This window comes from Anser cygnoides, chromosome 7 (genome assembly GCF_040182565.1).
Source record: "Anser cygnoides isolate HZ-2024a breed goose chromosome 7, Taihu_goose_T2T_genome, whole genome shotgun sequence".
NCBI classification, from domain to species: domain Eukaryota; kingdom Metazoa; phylum Chordata; class Aves; order Anseriformes; family Anatidae; genus Anser; species Anser cygnoides.
Genome location: NC_089879.1, coordinates 29,747,723 through 29,768,913, shown reverse-complemented (window position 1 = coordinate 29,768,913; position 21,191 = coordinate 29,747,723). Strand labels below are relative to the sequence as shown.

The following is a 21,191-nucleotide window of genomic DNA, read 5'->3' as shown; positions in this document are numbered from 1 at the left end:
GCAGCTTTTATCAGTAAATGCTTGGTTTTAAATCATAACACCTATTCAGGTTCCCTTGGCCTTGTTTGTAAATTGCCTCTTCCCCCCCCCCCCCCCCCCCCCCAAATGTTCCAGACTTCTACCAAGGGAAAAACTCTAAAACTTTATGGTGCATCTGAGCAGGTGATTAATCAATCTTTGAACTTATAACATGAGAGCTGCACAGACACAGAAGAGAGCTGCTAGGGAGCATTATAAGTATGTAGCTACCCATCACGCAGTACACGTTGCTCCTTTCCCCCTTAAATGTTCCCTGTTAAAACTTCTGTTGCCGTATTGTTTTTAAAGTCTTTGTATAAAATAATATTTTTATTAGACCTATATCATATATTTAAAGATCTCCCTGTCCATTTGTTTTCAAACCTGAGACTTTTTACCTCTTCTACAATGCCATCTCTAGCTGAATTCCTGGAGTTGAAGTCACAGTCTTCTGACAAAGGGCTAATATCAGCAAACAGAGAATCAGGACTTCCCTGAGCTACAGAAGGACAATCACTACGCGTTTCACTCTGCCTTGTCAGGTACATATTACGCTTGTCAACTGTTACTGCATGCTTCTTCCAGGGGATAGGAGAGAAGGAAGAAGGATGTCTGTGAAGTCCCCAAAATCCCACAATGGATGAGATTCAGGTGTTTTACATCTTGAAATCTCTCCTCATGCACTGTTTATATCCTGAATTTCAAGAATGATAATTTTTAAAATTACACAACATTGTATTTTAACTTCATGATGCTTATTCTTCTTAATGCTAAATATATTCCCACTGTATCTGAACGTAAATGGTGACACTGGTGATATATAACACTAACTCTTCTCTGAATGTTGAGCAATCTGGAATTCTATTTTGGAAGGCTTCATAACAGAAAGAACGCAAAGAATAACTGGTTTAGAGAACAGGTGATTAATGAAGAGTAAGGCACTCCTAAGTATTTTGTTTCAAGCCAAATAAGTCTTTGTTACAGTTAAATTTTCAGTCTCGGGGGGAGAAAAAACTCAGAATGCGTGTGTAATTTCAGAATACACTAGGTTAGACAATTAGCATCGGCTGGGCACTAAGTATGAACATATATCTGCATTCAAATGGCAGAAATGCTTATTTGCACTTAAAATCAATGTTTTACTATGGTTTCTATAACAATTTCCTTAATATAGATTTTAGTGTTTCAAACTTCAGTGCAGCCTACTCTATTTTTCATATGGGATAAGGCTTTTTAGAACTAAATCATCTTCTTTCCTAACAAATATAATTTGAAAAGGATATTTGTCAGTATTTAAAAATATTTCTTTCTTTTACATCAAATCAAGATTAGATTATCATGTCAATATTCCTAGAGAAAGCAACTGGATTGGTGTGATACTCAGTAGGAGATAATTTGTTTTTTTATTAGAAGATTGCCTGGCTAACAGAGGGTCAAATTTACTTTTAAATGTATTTTACTACATAACTAACTTCCCAAAAATATAGAAAAGCAAAAGACTCGGCTATGTGGTTAAAAGCATGTATAAATATATATGTATATACATACATATAATGCAATTGATTTTATCCCTAACATAAAAATAGTAAATTAAAAACAAGCAGCCACAAAGAAAATTAACTTTATGCCAGACCCCTGGGTGAAGCCTCTGTTCAGAAGAGTAGTTCAGCTGGTGCTTACCTTTAAGCACTGGGCAAAATCCCACTGCAGTTAAGAGTGAAATACCTGTTAGACACTTCCCTGAATTAAAAACAGTTTAACATGCTTCTGAACTGGTCCTTAAAGCTCTGACCAACCACAAGGTGCTACTTAGGGGCCTCCGCATGAGCATGCTGTGTGCTACTATATCAAATCATCAGTAAGTTCATACGTGGAGCTGCTGCATGCTGGATGGGATGAAGGAGGGAAGCAGGGAGCAGAGGGCCTGGTGCTGCGTTAGAAGGATATGAAACATGCACATCATAAAACTACAGGTATAAAAGGGAGCTGTTTTGCCTAGAGAGACAAGAGGACAGACCGTTCCCACTCCTGCAGCCTCTGTGCATCCGATGCTGTTAGCAGGAGCAAGAGAAGTCTCACTGCTGCCTGAGAAATACGCCTCCTCTACGAAACAAACCAGAGTTGTATTGCCTCTGATCCTTTTTAAGCCTTTAGGTAACAAGTCAAGCATGTAATGCTGCAGCCCATGCTCTAATCTTCCAATCAGCCTCAGTTTCAGCTGTTTAGCCTCCAGCGGCCACAAGCAGAGCTGGGAGGACCTGTGAGCAATGCACTGCAGGTAACTAATGGTCTGGGGATGGATCTAGACAGGAGATCTTGCACCAGCCATTACACAGTGATATTCCTGGAGTGGGCGAAGCAGAATGGGAAAAGCCTGTGAAAGCCTGTAAGGCTTCTGTAGACAAACCAAGGAATTTTGGTTAGATCAAAGAAAGCAACCTTGCTGCAGACTTCAACTTACATTGTATGAAAGATGCATCACCAGCTGAAATACACATTACATATGTGTAAGAGCTGAAGGCAGTTCAGGTTTGTCTGAAGAAGGAACAATATGAGTGAAGTTTGACTGGATATCTATGTGTCACCAGCTAAATGGCATATCATATACTACAGGCTTACTTTGTCTTAATTTAACTTCAGTGCTTGAAAGCCTATGAAGCAAATGTCCTGAGGGAGTCACTCTAATAGGTTTGGTAAGACAAAACAAGAAGGCTATTTTATATTTTCCAGAATTTGGAATTATATTCATTTTCCAATAGCTTGGACCAAAAAGCTTTAAAGTGCACACATTTCTACCAAGGCACATAATTTGACTCCAAATATTTTAATCTTTATTTAAACAGGACACCTGCACCCTATTTATAACTTTTGAGTTATTAATATTCTATTCCCTCTTTATCTTCCTGCAGACAATTCTTGGCTGCTTTGGAATATATGACTAATCTGTGTGAGTTTTTTTTCCTTTCCCTGAAATTATTGGCTTCATTTATCCTCATCATGTCCACTACCTCTCCTGTTATGAAGTCTGACATTAAGAAATTGTGGTAACTGAAAAATATAGCAGGAAAACGAGAAGAAAAAAAAATCTTTTCACTGTAAGGTTAAAACCAGATATTTTTAAGTATAACTGGCAATCCTTCTTGCAGTGTGTTGTTTCCTTGCTTATATTTGGATTATCGTAACTGCTGCTGTTTTCCCGTGGCTTTGGTGGGCCTACTCCACATTAAGCTTATGAGACACCAAGCCAAGGAGATGCACCCAAAGCCAACGAGTGGCTTTAACTATTTTAGCTTCTTCCCATCTTGCAAAACACCGGATACTTTCTCCTTGTCTCATTGCAGATTCTGTCTTATTAACTGTCTCCTTAATGTTCCCTGTTCCATAGGCTTGCAGTGCTATGGATTTTAAAGAAATCACATGTTCACACAATTTACTGATGAAATGATTTACGTCTAAAAGATGCCGGCCAAGCTGCTGGAGAGGTCACCACTCAATATCTTCTGAACCCTGTTGTGAGGATGTGAGAAAAATGCAGTTGGGAAGAGAGCTTCACTGGAGTGCCTTGTAGGACTTGTTTCACTAGAAGAAGATGACAACAGCTTTTTGCATTGCTTCCTAACAACCCTTTTTGTACTAAGCTCTGAGGATGTTGTTCCTCCCCTCACTCTGACAAAAATGTCCAGGAATGCTTTTCTTGGGCTGTGTTCCTGCCATAGAACAGGCCTTATCCCACCCACTGAAAAGCTGAATGTCCTGTCCAAGGCACCTGCCTGCTGTCACACTTCCTGAGGGTATTCAAACCCTTTGCCTTCGGTACAAAGCTGCTGCTGTAGCCACCCCCTGGTGCCACGGACCGCATGAGCAGCCGTGGTGAAAAGTGACTCTTGTGCTTGTTATGGGCAAGGTCACCATAGCGTTGGGCTTTTCCGTACAGCTGCACGTCCCCACTGCTGAGCACCACAGGCGCACATATAACCTGGCAGCTGTGCTCAGCTACAACATTAACAGCTTCTATTTGAAATCAACAAATACCATCAGTCACAGTAGTGACAGTGATCTGGCTTACAGTAGAGGTGACCAACACATGAGTAGAGCACAAACCTTCGGCAAGTCCTTGGAAACCTCAGTGACACTGCCTGTGCTGCAACTAGAGCTTTGAGATTATACTCTGATCCTTCTACTCTCCTTTCACCGGGCATGTGCTCTTCTCTGAGCTCTCTTTGGAAACTTATTTTTGAATATTTTTTTCTTTTTTCTCTCTCCTAAATGTTTCAGTCAGTGAGAGCAGAGCACAGAACATGAGCTGCTGCGTTGCTGATCAAAGCAAGCCTCAGATCAGGATTTGATCCATAGGTGTGTGTAGGTAAAATATGGAGTGGTGTCAGTGGCTTAAAAGGAATGATAATTAGGGAGTGTTTGAACTTCTGGGTGGCAATGATATGTATTTACTTATTTATTTTCAGCACGGCACTTTTGTCTAGCAAGAAGAGAGATTTACAAGGCCTGAGGGAAGTGGAGCTGTCAAGGTAAGAAAAAAAGAGAAGCAGAGACCTTTTGATAATAGTGTATCTAAAGGAACCATTTTGATTTCAGCTTTCCACTGTATTTTATCAATATTACAAAAATAACATTCATGGAGATGTAAAGCCCTGAAATTATAAATCCATCTTCATGGCATTATGTTGTCTAAGATTCACTCGGGCTTTTCCCGAGACATTGTATTAACCTCCAGTGTTTCTTGATTGATGTGCATCTTTGAAGTCCATCTCTTCTCAAACAGTGTCACAGTAATTATATCCTTCTGATTTGCAACAGATTCTTCCATGACAGCTGCTCCTGCTCAGACCCTTCATGGATCTGTTTCAGGGAGATGGAATTGTTGTGCATGCTAATTTTGCATTATTGTCAACAACAAATCCATCATGAGCTGAGGTGGTAGAACATAATCCAGAATACATGGTCTTTGATTAATTTCTCTATTTTTCATTTCACTAATGCAAATTGTCTTCTGCTATGCTTAACAAAAGAGCTGTTTAACAGATCCAAGAGTGGACCCAATTTCAACATGTTCGTCTCATTCACATTTCAATGCAGTTAAATTCTTTGGAACTTGCTCTGAATATAGCTCGCTATTTAGTAAATATTTTTGAAATAGACTACTTGGATGCAGTGTTGAATTCAGCAAGTAATAACATATTCATAGAAACTTTTTGCTGCCATCCAATTAATTCTTACATCGCAAAAGTCCCACGCAAAACAAGAACCATGTGAGAGGCACCAGAGATTTCTTCTGTTCTCTGTTAGCCACCTCAGATATCTCTGCAAGCCACCCTCCATACCCTGGAACATGGAAAGAACATGAATGAGACTCCAGAAGTTGATGTTTATGAATATGAATTGTGTACTGGGAGTGAAACACAAACAGGTCCAACTCCAAATTTGCTAAGATTTTCTTCAGCTATGCAAAATCTTCCTCCTGTTGTGATATTTTAACATAGGCAAAGTTTCATGCAGACAGAACTGTTTATTTCCATGTTATGTACACTGGTCCACCCTTTCTTAATTTTTTGTTATCTTAAACTTTAGTAAAACCCCAATGTACAACAGTATCTTAACCTGAGCGAGCAGCACTTCCAGAGAGAGAGTACTAAAAAGAGTATTTTCATTCGTTCAAAAGGAATTAGTTTTCTTCCAGAAATAATTTAGTTTGGCTTGCTACCTTTCCGCTCAGCTTTCCTGCCTGTATGCCACAGATCCAGTCATATGAAAAGAAAAAACAAAAACGAAAAAAAAAATCAAATACATTGATTTTCCTTCTGATAGCTGTCTGTCGTCAGTCAGGTGTGGGGATCTCCTACAGAGCCACATGACTGAGTTTTCTGACAACTTCACACTGTGGCTTTATTTCCTGGTTTTTATTTTTATTTTATTTTCTCACAGGTTGTGCCAGCTTAACCTGAAGGTGAGCAGAAAGGCTAGTGAAATGTAAAATAGGAAGGTAATTAATTTGGCTGAAGACCAAGGCCACCTCTGGCTGGGCCTTTGCTGTCTCCATGCTAGTTTGCATTACACTGTCTACTTGTGCCTTCCAGTCCCAGAAAACCATAAGGTCCGCCAGCATGAGCGAGCTACTCTCCAGCATGAGGAAGAAGAGAACAACCTGTCCCTATAGTAGAAAGGGCTTATTAACAGTGTTAGCTGTTATTCTATCTGCATCACTGCGAAACAGGTAGAAAGGAAATTATACTTTCAACACACATATGATGCTGAAAATAAACAAACACATATCCAGGGCAGAGCTATACATCCAATCATGAACTATGGAAGTCAAAAGGCAAAAGACTTTTATAGACATATCCCAAGTAAGCTATAGGATAGTGGAAGAAGGCAGCAACAACTGGTGATGCTCTCAGACAGAAGGTCTAAGTACCACAAAAAAATCCTACCCACATCAACAGCATCCCTACACCCACCAGGATACAACTGCTCACCACGACAAGTACATCGATAATGCTGGAGATACAGTGACATGAACTAACCAGCCACAGCACCAAACCCATCCATCTAATCCTGTTGTTAATCAGACTTGACATGAGGTGGAGTAAATCTATGGCACTGACGCCAAGGGTTGGCACAGAGGGTTTAAAGTGATAATGCCACGTTGCAGTGGTGTTCAGAAAGCCAAGCTCTGAAATAGATGTTACAGATAAAATAGATTTTTGTTTTGTCTTAGCAGAAATTAATCTAATTTCAAGGGTCTGTAGTTGTAGTCTCTGCCAAAGATGGAGAAAGGAAAGTTTTTTTGTAATTCATAACAGGGCAGACACAGCGATCTGGATTTAAAAATAAAAATCAATCCAAACCCTTGCCTGGAAATGAAAGGGGAACCAATCTGAGGACTGAATCAATTAGACTGGCAGCTTCTAACTGCCTGGTTTTGAGATTTAAATTGAATATTCCAACTCAGCTCACAAGTGAAAATAAGTGCAGTGGCTTTAATCACTACGTGCTCTCCTCATACAACTCCTGGGGTCTCTTAAAGAGAGGACCAGGACTGTAGTTGTTTTTGGTGCTTTGTATTAGCACTGGAGTGTCCTGGTAGACACCTGGAGAGCCAGGAATGAGAAGTTCAAGCCACGGTGATCAAATATGGACAGCAACATCTCAAAGGCAACAACACAGTATTGTCAGTACTAGGCTGATAAAACTTTTCCATCCCTCAAACTATGAGGAAAAAAAAGTGCCCCATAAAGATATGGGAGACTCGATCTCCCACTCAGATCAACAGGGAAAGTTAACTTTTGCTTTTTATCCATTTCTGCTTATCTACTTTAAAGCTGTTATATGCTGCAGTTTCTCTGTGTGACTTACTGTCATGCTCTTTCCCTGCCGCACTGCTCATAAACCCATCCCTTTCCCTTTCTGCTCCAGGAAGTTCAGGATTCCGGGGGATGAAGGATGTTTCTGCAGTGGCTGGAGGTTGGGAGCACTACTTCTGCCTCTCGCTCTGCAGAAAATTTAACAGATGTTGGCTACTAAGAAGTCTTCAAAGACAAATATTTACCATAGAGCTTCTACAGCTTTCTAACAGTACAGTCAGTATAAAAAAAAAATCTGTCAATGGTTTAGACGTATTGCAATCTCTATTAATGTAGTTAGCTAAGATAGAAAGCTTAGAAGGGTAAGGAACTGTTCCTACATGAGGAAGGGCTAAGGAGATTAAGACTTCTCCATTTGGAGTAGAGATAAATGAAGAAGACATGATAGAGGTCTATAAAATCAATGGAGCAATGGAAAGTGCACAGAGGACAATTATTCATTTTTCTTCAAATGCAAGGATTAAGGGGAATTAAATGAAATGAACAGATGACAGATTTTAAAAAGCATAAGAGAAAAAAAGACACTTCACACAAAATGCAATTAAAACTGTGGAGCTCATTACCACAGGATGCTGGAGATGTTAGAAGTTTATGCGAGTTCAAAAAGTAACTGAAAAAAATACTAGAAGAATAATCCACTGAGATTTCTCTCCACGAAGGCACTATATATGTCTCAAGATTTAAGCTGCAATTCACAGGAGGTTTGGAGAACATACCTTGGAAATATCGCTCTGCCTTAGATGTCCACTGCTTCCTACTGTAGGAGGTAAGATATCTTGGTTTGATATACTTCCAGGCTGGCCCAGTGCAAAGATCTAATGTCATCATTATTAATAGATTTGCAGCCACAGAAAGCTGCAGAGCTGAGAAAAGACCATGGATACTTAGCTGTAACTGAAGCAATTGAAGTCACTGTGGCTTTACGACTATTGTTACCTGCAGGATTAAAGCTTGCCCGGGAACACCTGCCCCTGCTAAATACAGGCTTCTAGCAAAAAGCCACAGCAACTGCTCCAGCGACCAGATCGGACTTCTCCCAATTTTCAATCTGTAAATAACACAAAAACTAAAATGAAATCAGTTTTTTAAACTCTTCAACAAAGCGATCTGAAGATGGAAAAGGAACTTCAGTGACTTGCATAATAGAAAAGGAGGCAGAAAGGGGCTCATGACTTTGACTTGAATGAGATCAAGAGCGAGCTGAAGAACTGAAACACTTATTTAAGAACCGACCCCAACAGGGCTAAAGCTGCTACATATCTCAGTGCAAGGCCGCAGGTGAGCCTGCTGGTCATCAGCACGGGAGAGCTCAGTTGGATGCACAGAAACCTGACAGATAGTTACACTATAATGCAGTCCTAACCTGAGCAGATCCAGTATTTAGAAAGGAAAATACAGGCTTAGTGTGATTTGATTGTTCAACAAATTACAGTGCAACAATTACTGCTTTCAGCCTGCTTTACCTCAGCTTCTGTTTCTCTCAGGTTTCTCCCTCTGATAGACATTTTGACAAAAAACATTGAAAATTATAAAATTAGAATTGGAATCAGTTTAAATACAACACAACAGAATGTCTCACTGTCCAGTAACACTTCCTTTGCAGACAAAGTGGGGGTATCTCAGAAATATGACAGTTATGGTGTATAAGAATGTCTGAGCCTTCCTTCTTTCTACCTGTTTTCCCTTAGTCTATTTTTACTCCTGATTTACACCAGTGGACCTGAAAAGATAAAGAAACCTGCATTGTCAGGATGGGTAACTCACAAGGCAGGGTGTGCAGAGAGGAGTGCTTATTCCCATGTTTGATGTGATTGCCAGAATGGCTGCCGCAGCATGTACCACAGCACAGTAATCGTGCTGCCGCCTCTGTCAGACAGAAACCTGTTGCTATATATAACTGGATGTACCCGGTGTCCTTTAATAAGAAGCAAAAGATACTTAGGTGCTTATTTTATTCTGATTAACAAAATTGCCATGAAGTTCATGCCAAAACACTCGTGGCAACAATTTTAGCCATCAGACCAGTTTCCCAGCAAACATTCGCTAATCAATTAAAAAAAAAAAAAAGGAAAAGGGAGGGAGGGGAAGGAGGTGAAGGGATCAGGACCTGGATTATTAATGAGTAATTAAATAAAGATTAGGGATGTATTAACCTGGAGTTCCGTCATGGAAATGTAGCTGTCAGATGGATGTGGGGGCTGGCTGTTTTGAGGGAACCTGATGAATGCAGGCTCATGGGAAGCTGTCACAATGATGAAACAAGCTGAGCCCGGGCTAATTGATTTATCTATTTCTACCTGGCAGATTATAATAGGATCCAGAGTCATCCTGCTGATCAGTGGATATCTGCGGAAAGCTCATCATACAGAAGGTATCAGTGGGATCGAAGGGGAATGTTTTTTGGAGCTAGATACCTGGAGATATTGTCACTTGAAGAAAAGCAGAGAGGGAAGACTGCATGCCGGGGGACAGCTTGTAACAGATTGTCAAACCATCTGCAAAGAAGGAGCTAAAATAGCTGATGTGTTGCTGTTGCCTGCTCATGGAGAATTCCCACAGGAGATTCCTTCCCTTCCCGTTTCCCTGGAGAGCTAACAGTGCCATAGATCTAGTGCTGCATATTTTTGTCTGAATGCACAGACATTTTGACAAAGGAAAGGCTGAAGTAATCAGTACTTCTAAAACCTCCAGCCGAAATGCTGGAGAGTCAGTCGACTTTTCCAGTTTGCTGAGGAATAGGTGCTAACAGGACTCCCTTGGAAAGCTGGAGACAGCATCATTAAGCAGCTGACTGCAATAAAAGACAAGCCGACAGCATATGTGACACCTCTGTTCTGTGTTTGGGAAACGAAGCCCTCTTCTGGCAGCTGTGCTGGAATGAGGGGTCATTTCTGAGAGCAAGCACAGATTGACTTCACTTTTACTGCTCCAGAGTGGAGCGGGCAGTGCTGAAGGCGAGTCCCTACCATCTCTATGTTTTGTCTCCCGCATCTACAGAGTGACAGGAAATATGGAATCGTTTTCCTTCTCTCAGCTGACTCCATAAACGTGTGTGAACCCAGGCAGTGGGGAAATTGTCTGCCATTGAACAGGTTATTGCTATGCCCCAGCCACACACAGCCCTCCTGGGAAGGATTGGCAGCAGTGCCTTTACATTGACTTGGCTTGAGGTAGTCTCAAACAGCTCATTTTATGCAGTCCAGGGGACCACATTTGTCTGAGATGCTTGTCAAAGGTATGCTGTTCAGGTCCTAATAAAATTTGCCAAAGCCATTCAATTTCACTTTCTTTTATCGTTTGCCATTCTGTGAATTCTGGAGTGAAAAACCAAAGTTTTGCTCCTCTCCCTATCTCCTTACATGATAGCAGCAGCCATCAGTACCGAAACAACAGCCAATATGGTTCAAATATATTCATTGTCTTTTTGACTTTTAATGCTTAAGAAATTAACAACACAGAAACTGCTTTAAAAACAAATTTGGAAATAGTAACTCTGCTCAAAAGTCAGTAGTTTCAAACACAGATATTACATGCATGAAAGGGAAAAGACTGATTTAAAATATCAGTTTTAATAAAAAAGTTAAATCTTTTAAAATGTTTTAGTGTAGAAAATGAATGACCATAACACTGTTAGTAAAAAGCACCATAAAAAAGCAATCCCCATTTCCAAAATCTTTCAATGTAAATAAACAATACAGACAGTGTAAGATGAAATAATATTCTCATTGTTCAAACAAGAAAGTTCAAACTGAAGCACAGTTCAAAGAAGATTGTCAAGTACACAATAAAAAAGAAGTCTATAACAAAGCAAATTTTATGCAAAATCCCTAAGCATAACTAACTTTTTTTTCTATAAAACATTTACGATCACAACGCCTGGTCAAGAAATAAAGTGTGCAGACAATAAACGGAAGGCATTTGATTTAGATATGAATAGCAGCAGAGGTCAAGGGCAGACTTTGCAGAAGCTGTTACGCGAACTAGACTGATACTTATAGTGGGAAAAAGAACGCACAAGCAATTTATCTGCAGTGGCTACGGGATTTATATTAATATTGGAGCACAGTGTTGTGAGGCGTGAGCCCTTCATTCAGTGACAAAACGTATGAGGTTCTTTAAAGTCTGACCCCTGGGACTGTATATGCCAATGGCACCCGACATACAGACATGCAGCTGCTGTCCTGCTTGGGAAAAGGCAGAAGAAAAAGAAATAATTATAGTGTCAGGGAATAACACCTCATTCAACTCCTGATCTCTGTTAGTGAGGGTCTGCAAAGACAGCGAGCCCGCAGACAGTTCTGCAAGTACTTCAGACAAGTGCTTGGGTAGAAGATCAACTTCTTGTCCTCAAACGTGCTTCGTACTTGGAGTGTAAAATGCCAGTAAATTATCAAATGGGTAAACAAGAAATAGCTTTAGAAAAATATTATATTTCCACTTTTCCCCCTGAGCACATCATGATACATGTTTTTCCACATGCTTTTCTGTACCTGCAATACACCTTCATTTATGGAAGTGTCTTGTAGTGGATGAGACATTAAATGAATTCTCATTTGTGCCTTTGCTAATGTCCTTCAGGGCAAAAATTGAGGATCTTATTGTTCACGTGGGATCTGAGCCAAAACTTATTAAACTCTGTGGGTGTTGGATCAAGCAGGCACAAAAAAAAGTAATAGGAATAAGTGGGATCAACTGGCTAGCCTTCCCATTTTCTTTTTAAATATTTCTCTTGCTTTGCTGTTTTATGAACACACCTCTGGCTGTGGACCAAACCCTGGCTGGTGTAAATCAGCCTCACAATATCAGTGCCCACAGTGGAGCTGGGTGAGCTTCTGGCAAGCCCAGATCTGGCTCGTCGCAAACAAGTTACAGATTAGCACAAGATGCCTGCTTGTGCTTTGGGAAACTAAAGGAGTAGTAGGCGCTACATTAAATTAAATTCCAGTCTAATGCAGTCTGACCTGTGTTTCACAGTAAAAGGACTTCTGCTTTGAAACTGCTGAACAATAATTTTGAATGCTTTTCTTCAGATGGCTCTATGCTACTTTGTTCAGCATCGTATGGAAAAATCTACAGCTGGCAGACTGCTTCTCTCTCCTCCTAGTTATCATTAATGTTAATTAATAAGTGTATGTTAGTTCAATCTCATTGTTATTCCATAATGTATAGTTAAAAATTACAATAATGAATTCCAACTTCTCCAGCCGAATGTAATAAAATGGTGATTAATATTCCCCAGGGCTGGGACAGAATATGATTCAGGGTAATCTAAAATAGTTGTAAGAGAACAGCGCCGTGTCCGTCAGGTACTGAAGCTGTCACAGCACACGTGAGGTGTGATTAGCAAGGCGGGGAAGCAAGTAGGTCACTGCTCCCTGCTCTAATCGTGAGCATGGTACCCACTGTGCCTTGGTCACAATGTTTGGCTCAGTGTGAGCCGGTTGCCTCCTCATTTTCCCCTTGTTCATTTATCATGTTTCTAGCTCCTGAAGTCTGACCACATACAATGCAGACTCCTGTGTGGAATGAAGAAAGCAAACCCCTCACTCTGTTAAATAAAAATCCTTTTTCCATCGGCCTAGGTACGATGAGCGCAGTCAGCAAGCCAGAACAGAAAGTTAGCATAGTTCAGAGACATCCAGTTTCATGTCAATGAACCTACAATCAAAAATTTCAGGCCTATCACAGTGCCTATCACAGATGTCACCCACCCTCATACGACAGTGTCCCAGCAAAGGATCATATGCAATTAAGTATGGATGGAGACATGGAAAGACCTTGGTGAGGAACCAGCAGACAGGTGTCGGGCTAACTGCGACAGATGGGCCTAAAACATCACTGAGCCTTCTCCCAGTGACATATTTTCCAGAACAAATGTGGAACATGTTTGGCAAAGGACATGCAACAGGCTGAGCACTCCAGAATGTACACTGCTCTTATAAAAATATCTATTTTCTAAACTCTTAGATCTCCAAAGCTGCCAAAATGATTTTTTTTTTCTGTAGGAACAGGAGGTGGTATGAAAGTGGGAGCTCTTGATCTCATTCTGGAAATAATCCATACAAACTCACGCCCCTAAATTGTTGCTTCACAAAATCTCATTTATATAAACAGATTACTGTAGTCACATGCTGCTGTGACTACTGCAATTGAAGGTGTTACATAGATAAAGAACCCAGGATGAATCCCACCTTGCAAAGCTACCTGCACTGCGCTGTACACATCTATCTCCCTTCAGGTTCTGTGAACTGAAATTTTAGGTAGGAGTAACAGAAGAGATGCACAGAAACCCATTTGTTATTGCAAAATTTGTTCTAAAGCCACAGATAGATCTTTACAATGCAAAGGCTCAGAGTTAAGTCTCTCCATTTCAAAGACTGAGGGCTGAGCTCCTCTGTATCATTATATACATAGAGTTTCAACAATATTTTTTTTTGCTAAAACCAAAGTACATGAAGAGACCTTAACAGAATTGTCTTAACACGATAGGAAGAGACCTCCATGAGGCCCTCAGTCATTCTATCCCTCCTTTCCCCAGGTATAAAAAGAGACACAGAGCTCTACATAAAAAATACTAGGCTCAGGTGATAGTGGGCTGTGTCACGAAGAAGCGCAAGACAGCAAGCATCTATGGCGTGTATGTTAAAATATCACAAAGTGGTTAAACACTGCCCTATACGTTAGTGTGTCCTGAGAAAGAAAAATTTCCTTCTTTTTCTCTCCAAATCTATACACACAAAATGAATAAAGTTACCGATGTTTTGTGTTCCCCAAGTGTTGCACACCCGGATAAAAAAGAAGTAAAATTTGTGAGGGTGTAGGTGTTCCTATCACCTCAATCAGGTGAATATGAATATTCAGGTGACAGGAGCAGCTCCTAAAACAAGCTTCTCTCCACTTTGCAGAGCCCACCGAAACGTAGGCAGTGCAGATTTCACCCTCCTGTCCCATCACAGCCTGGAAGGGAAACTGAAGCAGCAGGCACAAAGCTTCATTCGACGGTGCCATTCTACTTATCCCTCCCTTTCTGTTGTTGTTTTGTTTGTTATCCCCAAATGCTGAATATTGATAGCAGTGCCAGACACACAGTAGTTTACACCACTGTTTTGTTCACAAGTCACTCAGAGGAAACAAACAAGAAGTGACCGTGTGCTTCAGCACAGGAACACCGAACTCGCCGAGGGCATCAGGAGCACCTGACGCCTGGTTACTGAGGGGTTATCCTCCTGTGTCCCCACAGTCCTCTCCTCACATCACCTAAATGGTAGGATATATACATACAAAACGGCTTTATTTAAAAACAATAAACAACACCCCCCACACACTATTTTTCACAGTGGTGTATGTTCCCAGTGAACTGGAAAGTTGCTGGATCTGGAGAGGTCTTACTTGAATTCCAGAGAGCTATAATTTTACTAACTAGCTAAGAAGTAGAAGTTTCATGTGTTATCTCAGACATGTGAAAGTAAATTGATGTAAATAGGGAAAAAGAAGATTATTACATTGTGCAATCATAAGGCATAGTCAACAGTGATGACTGAAGGAACAAGTTTATGAAAAAATCATAGTTTTCTAAAACAGGATTATGATTTATTCATACTGAAAAACTACAGAGCATAGAGGGTTTGGTGTGTGTTTGTTATTTTCCTAAAAATTTGTTCTATTATTTTAGCATGAATTGCTGTTGGTTTTTAAATGTAACAAGGATATATTTTTCCCCTTTGCTCACAGGAAGAATCCCTTCCTCTCCATTGACACACAAGACACAAAGGACTGGAGGCAGGGAAGAAGCAGAGTTTATCCAAACTACTTGTTAAGCACATGGGCGTGACTCAGAACAATGCTAACAATACACCCACAATAGTCTATGAAAAAATAGCCACCTAGATGCTGCTTTCCTGCCTTCGGCCTGCACAGGCTTCTGGACAGCAAAGAGGTCTGAAGTCTCCTACCCCAGCAGCCTGGCTGCTGGACACGCACAGTGGGGTGTCAGTGGCAGCACGAGAGCATCCTTGGCATCATGCAAGGGGCAGAGAGGAGCAGCTGCTCAGGTACCGCGACTCACAAACCGCCCTCAGACAGACGCACGGCTGCTCCCTGGGCAACGGGGAGGTGCAACAGCTCTTCCAAAACTCTGCTGCCTTCAAATCTCTTCTCCAGAGTAAGCAGAGACTGAAGTGATTCAGGGCAGTGGATTTTCAGTGATTAACCTTTCATGATCTCAAGCCAGAAAGGATGCTAGGGAAAGTGAGAATGCCTCAGACAGGGCTCCCACCAAGGGTTCCTGTTAGCGTGTCACAGGAGCAGATCTTCTGTCCTATTCCTCACTGTCATGGGATGAATACTAGTGCTCTGAGGAGATTTGCACAGTTAAGGAGCAATAAGGTTACAGGTAATTAAGAGTGCTATATCAAGACTGTTACAGGAGCCATAGAGACCAATCTTCACCAAAGGAGGGGAAAGAGATGGAAGATTTACATGCTTGCAACCAAGGACCCGTTCAGCCACCGCTTTATTCAGGTCCCTGTCCCAGCAGACACAGGTACAGAAACAGAGCAGGCTCTGACACAGCTCCAGTGGGTAAGGTCAGCCACTCTCCCGCAAACTGCTGCGTTTTCTTACCTCCCCATGGAGTAAAGCAGACAAAAATGCTGTGACATTTATCCTCACATTTGAGAACATTAAAAAAAAAAAAAAAAAAAAAGGATAGAAAAAGAGGGAGAAGGTTTTCTAAGTGACATCTCCAACCCCTCCACTCCAGTTTTGCCAGCACTGGATGTTTGGGGTATAAAAATTCAATTTGACTGTATAAGTTCACTATCATGCGTTAATTATACTTAGGAGGCAATGATCCAGTAACCTACTCAAATAGATTTACCTCCTGCCTGCAAGGCTCAATTCTTAATATTATAAATAGAAAAAAGCCGAGCTGCATTTCACTTGAATATTTTGACTTGCACTTTGGTGTGCGGGAACACTTTAACTAAGCGGCTGCTAATACAGTAAATAATGAAAACAAAAGGGAAGAGCTAATTATGGCTTGGCAATTAAATACACTGTAAAAAAGAAAGTGGAAAATCAGCACAAGGCTTTCATGAAGAAAGGGTTGTTTTAAAAACACAAAAGGTTAGAAACTAGAAGTCTGCATCAGAATAAAGGTCCAAATTCTTGCAGTTTTCCCTCGAGTGAAAGGAAGGACTTTTTATACAGAAATGAACGCTGCTCAGTAGAATATGCCCTGTGCCTGTTTATTAGTTTTATACCAGATTCATTACAACACATTTTATTTTATTTAATTAGCATATGTTCCTTGTTACAAATGAGAAATTAATGTTCTATAAAATGCAATAAAACCGACTATCTAGTTAAAGGCTCTTAAAACTTTAGAATTTGGGATGCCAAGAACAAAAAAGGAAACCACTAAGTACTGGAATGATCTAAAGCAATAAAGAACATATGTATTTTTAACCTTGTGAATCACTTTGCATCCTGTGGAAGTTCGAGAAAAAAATAAACACTCTTCCCCAAAAACTTTCAGCAAAGTGACAGTTCAAGGTGTGATAGACAACCTGGGGGGGGCGGGGGGGGAAGGAAAAAAAAAAAAGAAAATAGAGTGGTTCAAGAGAGCCTGAGTTAAAATAGATTACTCATCACATCTTCATTGGAAGAAAATTAAGAAAATGAGCAGCTGCAGTGGAACCTCCTGGTTTACGTCAGCTACTTTGCTTTGCTTGCACATCACTGAGCTTCACTTTGAGCACAAGAATATGAAGTATCAAGATGCTTAAACAAAAGTTTTGTGGTGGGGCTTACCCTGCTAAAATACCTACATATTTGACGTACAGTGAAGCAGAGTGCACTTAAGGTTACGGCTGTTGAGGCAGAACTCATTCTGACTTGCTGATGTGCCCTGAGTTACAGCCAACAATTTTTATCTGATTTTCTGGCAACAACTACAATGAGCCAACAGGCAGCAATCGCAGGGGTATACATTTGCCTTCAGAGGCTTTGTCTGGCAGTAAGCAGCACTCAGGCACCCAAGCCACGTTGCAATATTCACCTCCTATTCCTCATCAGCATTTTAAGCAGATTGCCAGCTGACCGTCAGCTTTGCTCCTGCTGCGAGCACGACTGACAAACACTGCCAGGAGGAGCACGCCCATCGGTATTTCAAAGGGCTACCTTCTCCGAGCTGGTAGCATGCACTGACAGGCAGCCACAGAGTGCTGTTTGTTACCTTTCAGGGGTTAAGCAAACAGCACACCTAAGCTAGGTTACTCTTACAATAGTTTTGTAAGACACCAGTAAGGCAGCATTTCTGATTTGTGTTTGTAAAGACCATAGCCCAGAGGGGTCCTGCTTCATGGCCAATCTACAATCAACATAAAAACCCACAGGTCATTCCACTTGGCAGCTGAGGACCACTGGACACTTCAACAAGATTAAAATACTTGTCGTATTGGTTACCTTTTGTGTGCGTTTTTTTTTTTTTTTTCCTAAATCTATTTTTAAAATACTTTTTTTTAAACTATTATCTGTGTCTCGTTTACCATTTTTTGTCTATAATAATGAAAATACCAGTGCTTAAGACTCTAAGTACATTACTTTGGAGTAAAACTAGGACAGCGAATGATCACTAATAGATGCGACAGAAACAAGTGAAACATCAGGATAGAAGCACAGTTCTTTTGTAAACCACCAAAACTTATCATTTTCTGAAAGGAGGAAAACAAATAAGCACATGAAAATTCATTTTATTCTAAAAGCCTTCAAAAGTTTCTTTTTTAAAGGTGAGCCTTAGAGTCCAACTCATGTGTTAGCGATACGCTCTCTAAGTTGCTTTCTCCTCTGCGCTACCAAAACATCACACTATTATTTTGGTTACAGATGTAATAAGGTTTAAGGAGAAAGCAAAGTGTATGACTGCTGTGCTTGTGCTGCTTTTTGCTGAATAATGATCACAGGAATTATTTGGACAAGCTGCTGTCCAGAGGCGGGGCAGAGTGGTAAGTTTGGCTTTTGCCCAGTGGTGTTGCTGGGAGGGCTCTGCAGGCTGCCCTTGTCACCACGTGGTCCCTGGTAGCACCAGAAACCCCCCTTCTTAGTTTTTGTGAATAGAAAACTCTGTGCAAAACACAGCCACAGTTTTCATCAACAGGGACAAATTGAAAGGGAAACTGCTGCAAAGGTTCTGGTTGATAGAAGGAGAAATACTGAAGCTATGACAATGTGGCTAATTGCTATGTAACAAGTTTGGATTAATCTGAAACACTTCCAATCTTGGTTTAATTCTGAGTGAAGAAACTAGACAGCATTTTCAGTATTGCTAGAGAGCATAGCATAAAGCAAGAAAGGAGTTGAACGTTCATCTGTGAACAGGTGAATAGTGCCCCCATTTTGCAGGCCACATATGGTAAAGCAAAAATTTGCATTAGTCCTTGTAGCCCAGGCAGCGCTTCAGCAGGGCATTTCATGCACTCCCAACTCTGTCACACTTCTGCATCCTTTACTCCCTCCTGGGAGCGTGCACAAGCAACACCATTTGAGGCTGCTAATCTTTTCTTATAGCCCTATTTGTTCCCAGATCTTCCATATTTATCTCTGTCTTTCAATGGAGGAAATGAGGATGACAGCAACACCTGGCTGCAGGCACAGACCACGGGTGCACAACGTACTGCGGGGAGAAGGTTCCAGAGCAGCTGTGGAGGCCCCAAGAGGGAAAGCGGTCTGACGTTTGGGGCAGCAACTTGGAAGTTTGCATGTCTTGATTCAGCATGGGCTTTTGGGGTTGTCTTACTTTGCAAGGTAAGTATGCTGAGAAGGGGGGCAAAGCAGAGTGTCAGACAATTACAGATGTCAAAGCAGGAAACCTCCCTTACATCATGGGTTAGCAGAAACCAGAGATGCAGAGCCATACGTCAGTCATGGCTCCAAGGAAGAAAAGTGGCTTTTTTGTGGTCATCGTAAATACGTGAAGAACTGAAGGCTGCAGACCTTCACGCTGATGCTGCTTTTTAGCTGCGCAAGCAGCCCCAGGAAAAGCAGGAGGGAGAGAAGTGGAAGAATTTCTTTTTCTGCATTTGAACTACTTTTGTTCAAAAATACAAGTCTTGGAGGAAAGTCAGGCTGTTCCTATGCTGCTGCCCAAAGGAAGGTGGCAAAGAGTTCACTGAAACTCCTGCAGGGAAGCAGGTGGGATGTGAGGAAGCGCCATAGGGTAGGTAGCAATAGGAAGCCGTGCTCTGTGCCAGCCCAACAGAGCTCTGCACAAGGGCTGGGCTGTGCCACAGGCTCAGTGCAGCAGCTTGGCAGCTCCTGCTGCAGCAAGGGAATCAGGGGAAGGAGCTCTGACAAACAAGTGTTTTTAATTGATCTAATTAATAGAAAAAATACCTACACTAAATGCTTTTCTGTCTTGCTGGCCGTTCTCCTAACACACCACAACAGAGGCAAGGCGGCTAAAGCACCACACGCAGCTCCTGAGGAAACACTTTGCAGTGTTCGGGCACTGCTGGCCAAATCTCTGGGGCCTTCGGGCTCTGGCAAACTGATGAAGACTCAGTCTTTCCTCCTTATTGGCAGGGGTGGTGCCTGGCCCTACACCCATAAGCACAGGTTGGGCAAACCTTTGTGCATCTATTTCTTCCCTCTCCAGAGAAGCCCCCCCAGTGACTGTCCTTTATCAGCTACAGGCATCATAGACTTGAGACTGGACTGGATCGTACTGTCTTTGAAGCCTACTGCCAGCTTAAGAGGTGGCAGAATTTCCTCCTGCAGTGAGCTGAGTGGTCTCTAATCAGCTAAAGCAGACCTTCCTGTCTTGATTGGAAATTTTTAAGTGAGAGGCATTTTACCTCCTCCTTTGTGCATTCGTTCCCAAGGCAAATCCCCCTTCACTTGGAATTATTTCCAGCTTGAATTTTGTTTCAGCTTCCAGCCACAGAAATCTGAAATACTGTTTTCACCACCTAATGGGCATTAGCCAATTTAAAACGCAATTACTGTTCTTGGTCATAAAGGCAGACCCCTACTGAGGGCTCAAAATGTCAATAATGAATACTGATTGTACTGATTTGTCATTGATCTTCTTGGAATCTCTATCTTTGCAAACTTAAAGTCCCGAAGAAGTCTCTGTGCAATATGTATAAGTGAGCCTTTAATCCATCATCTTTATTTCTCACTATCTTGTGTTGGCAGAGGGCTTGGTGCCCTATGGGAAATGCAAGAAAACAAATATCTGACTCTCCTTATAAGATCTTGTAATCAGATAGAGAATGTAACTCAGATGCAAAACATATTGATCAAGACAAACTCTTAAGGGGATCTGCAATTTCTATGTTTCAGTTCTTTCTGTAGGGTTGTTCCTCTTCTGATGGTGCACCTTTTAACCAAAGCACCTAGCCTCTCCCTCCTTTGAAAATTCTCCTTAAGATTAGTTTTTTCTTCTGTACAGAGTTCTTTTGTGAACTTGTCTGCAGAGATCACTGGCTAAAATAAATGAAGTGCCTTATAATGCCTGTCACAGGAAATTCCTCAAAAAACAAGTCACTGTAGGCTAGCTGAAACATTCTGTGGCAGGTTTTCCTATGGAATTCTTGCTTCCAAATGCCACACTCATACTGCAGCTTTCATATCCCTTTCCATACTGAAAGAAGCATCAAGGCTATATACGATGTCTTCATTGCTGATCGTTCCCAAACTCCGGTAAATAGCAACATATTTTAACTGTAGTTAACCCAATTCAGTGTCTTGCTAAAGGCTCTGTTAGGAATGAGGAGGAGGGCTTAGGTTAGC

At 41.3% G+C, this 21,191-nt stretch overlaps 2 long non-coding RNA genes across 8 annotated transcripts in view; one reads left to right on the top strand and one right to left on the bottom strand.

Moving 5' to 3' along the window:
• LOC106031698 (uncharacterized) overlaps window positions 1-21,191 on the bottom strand; it is a 524,145-nt gene that overhangs the window by 63,420 nt on the left and 439,534 nt on the right. The gene's annotated exons all lie outside the window — the stretch shown is intronic.
• On the top strand, window positions 4,218-10,838 carry LOC136791272 (uncharacterized). The gene is made up of 4 exons (XR_010832901.1): window positions 4,218-4,371; window positions 4,482-4,544; window positions 5,959-5,980; window positions 9,702-10,838. It is a non-coding gene; the product is annotated as an uncharacterized lncRNA (long non-coding RNA).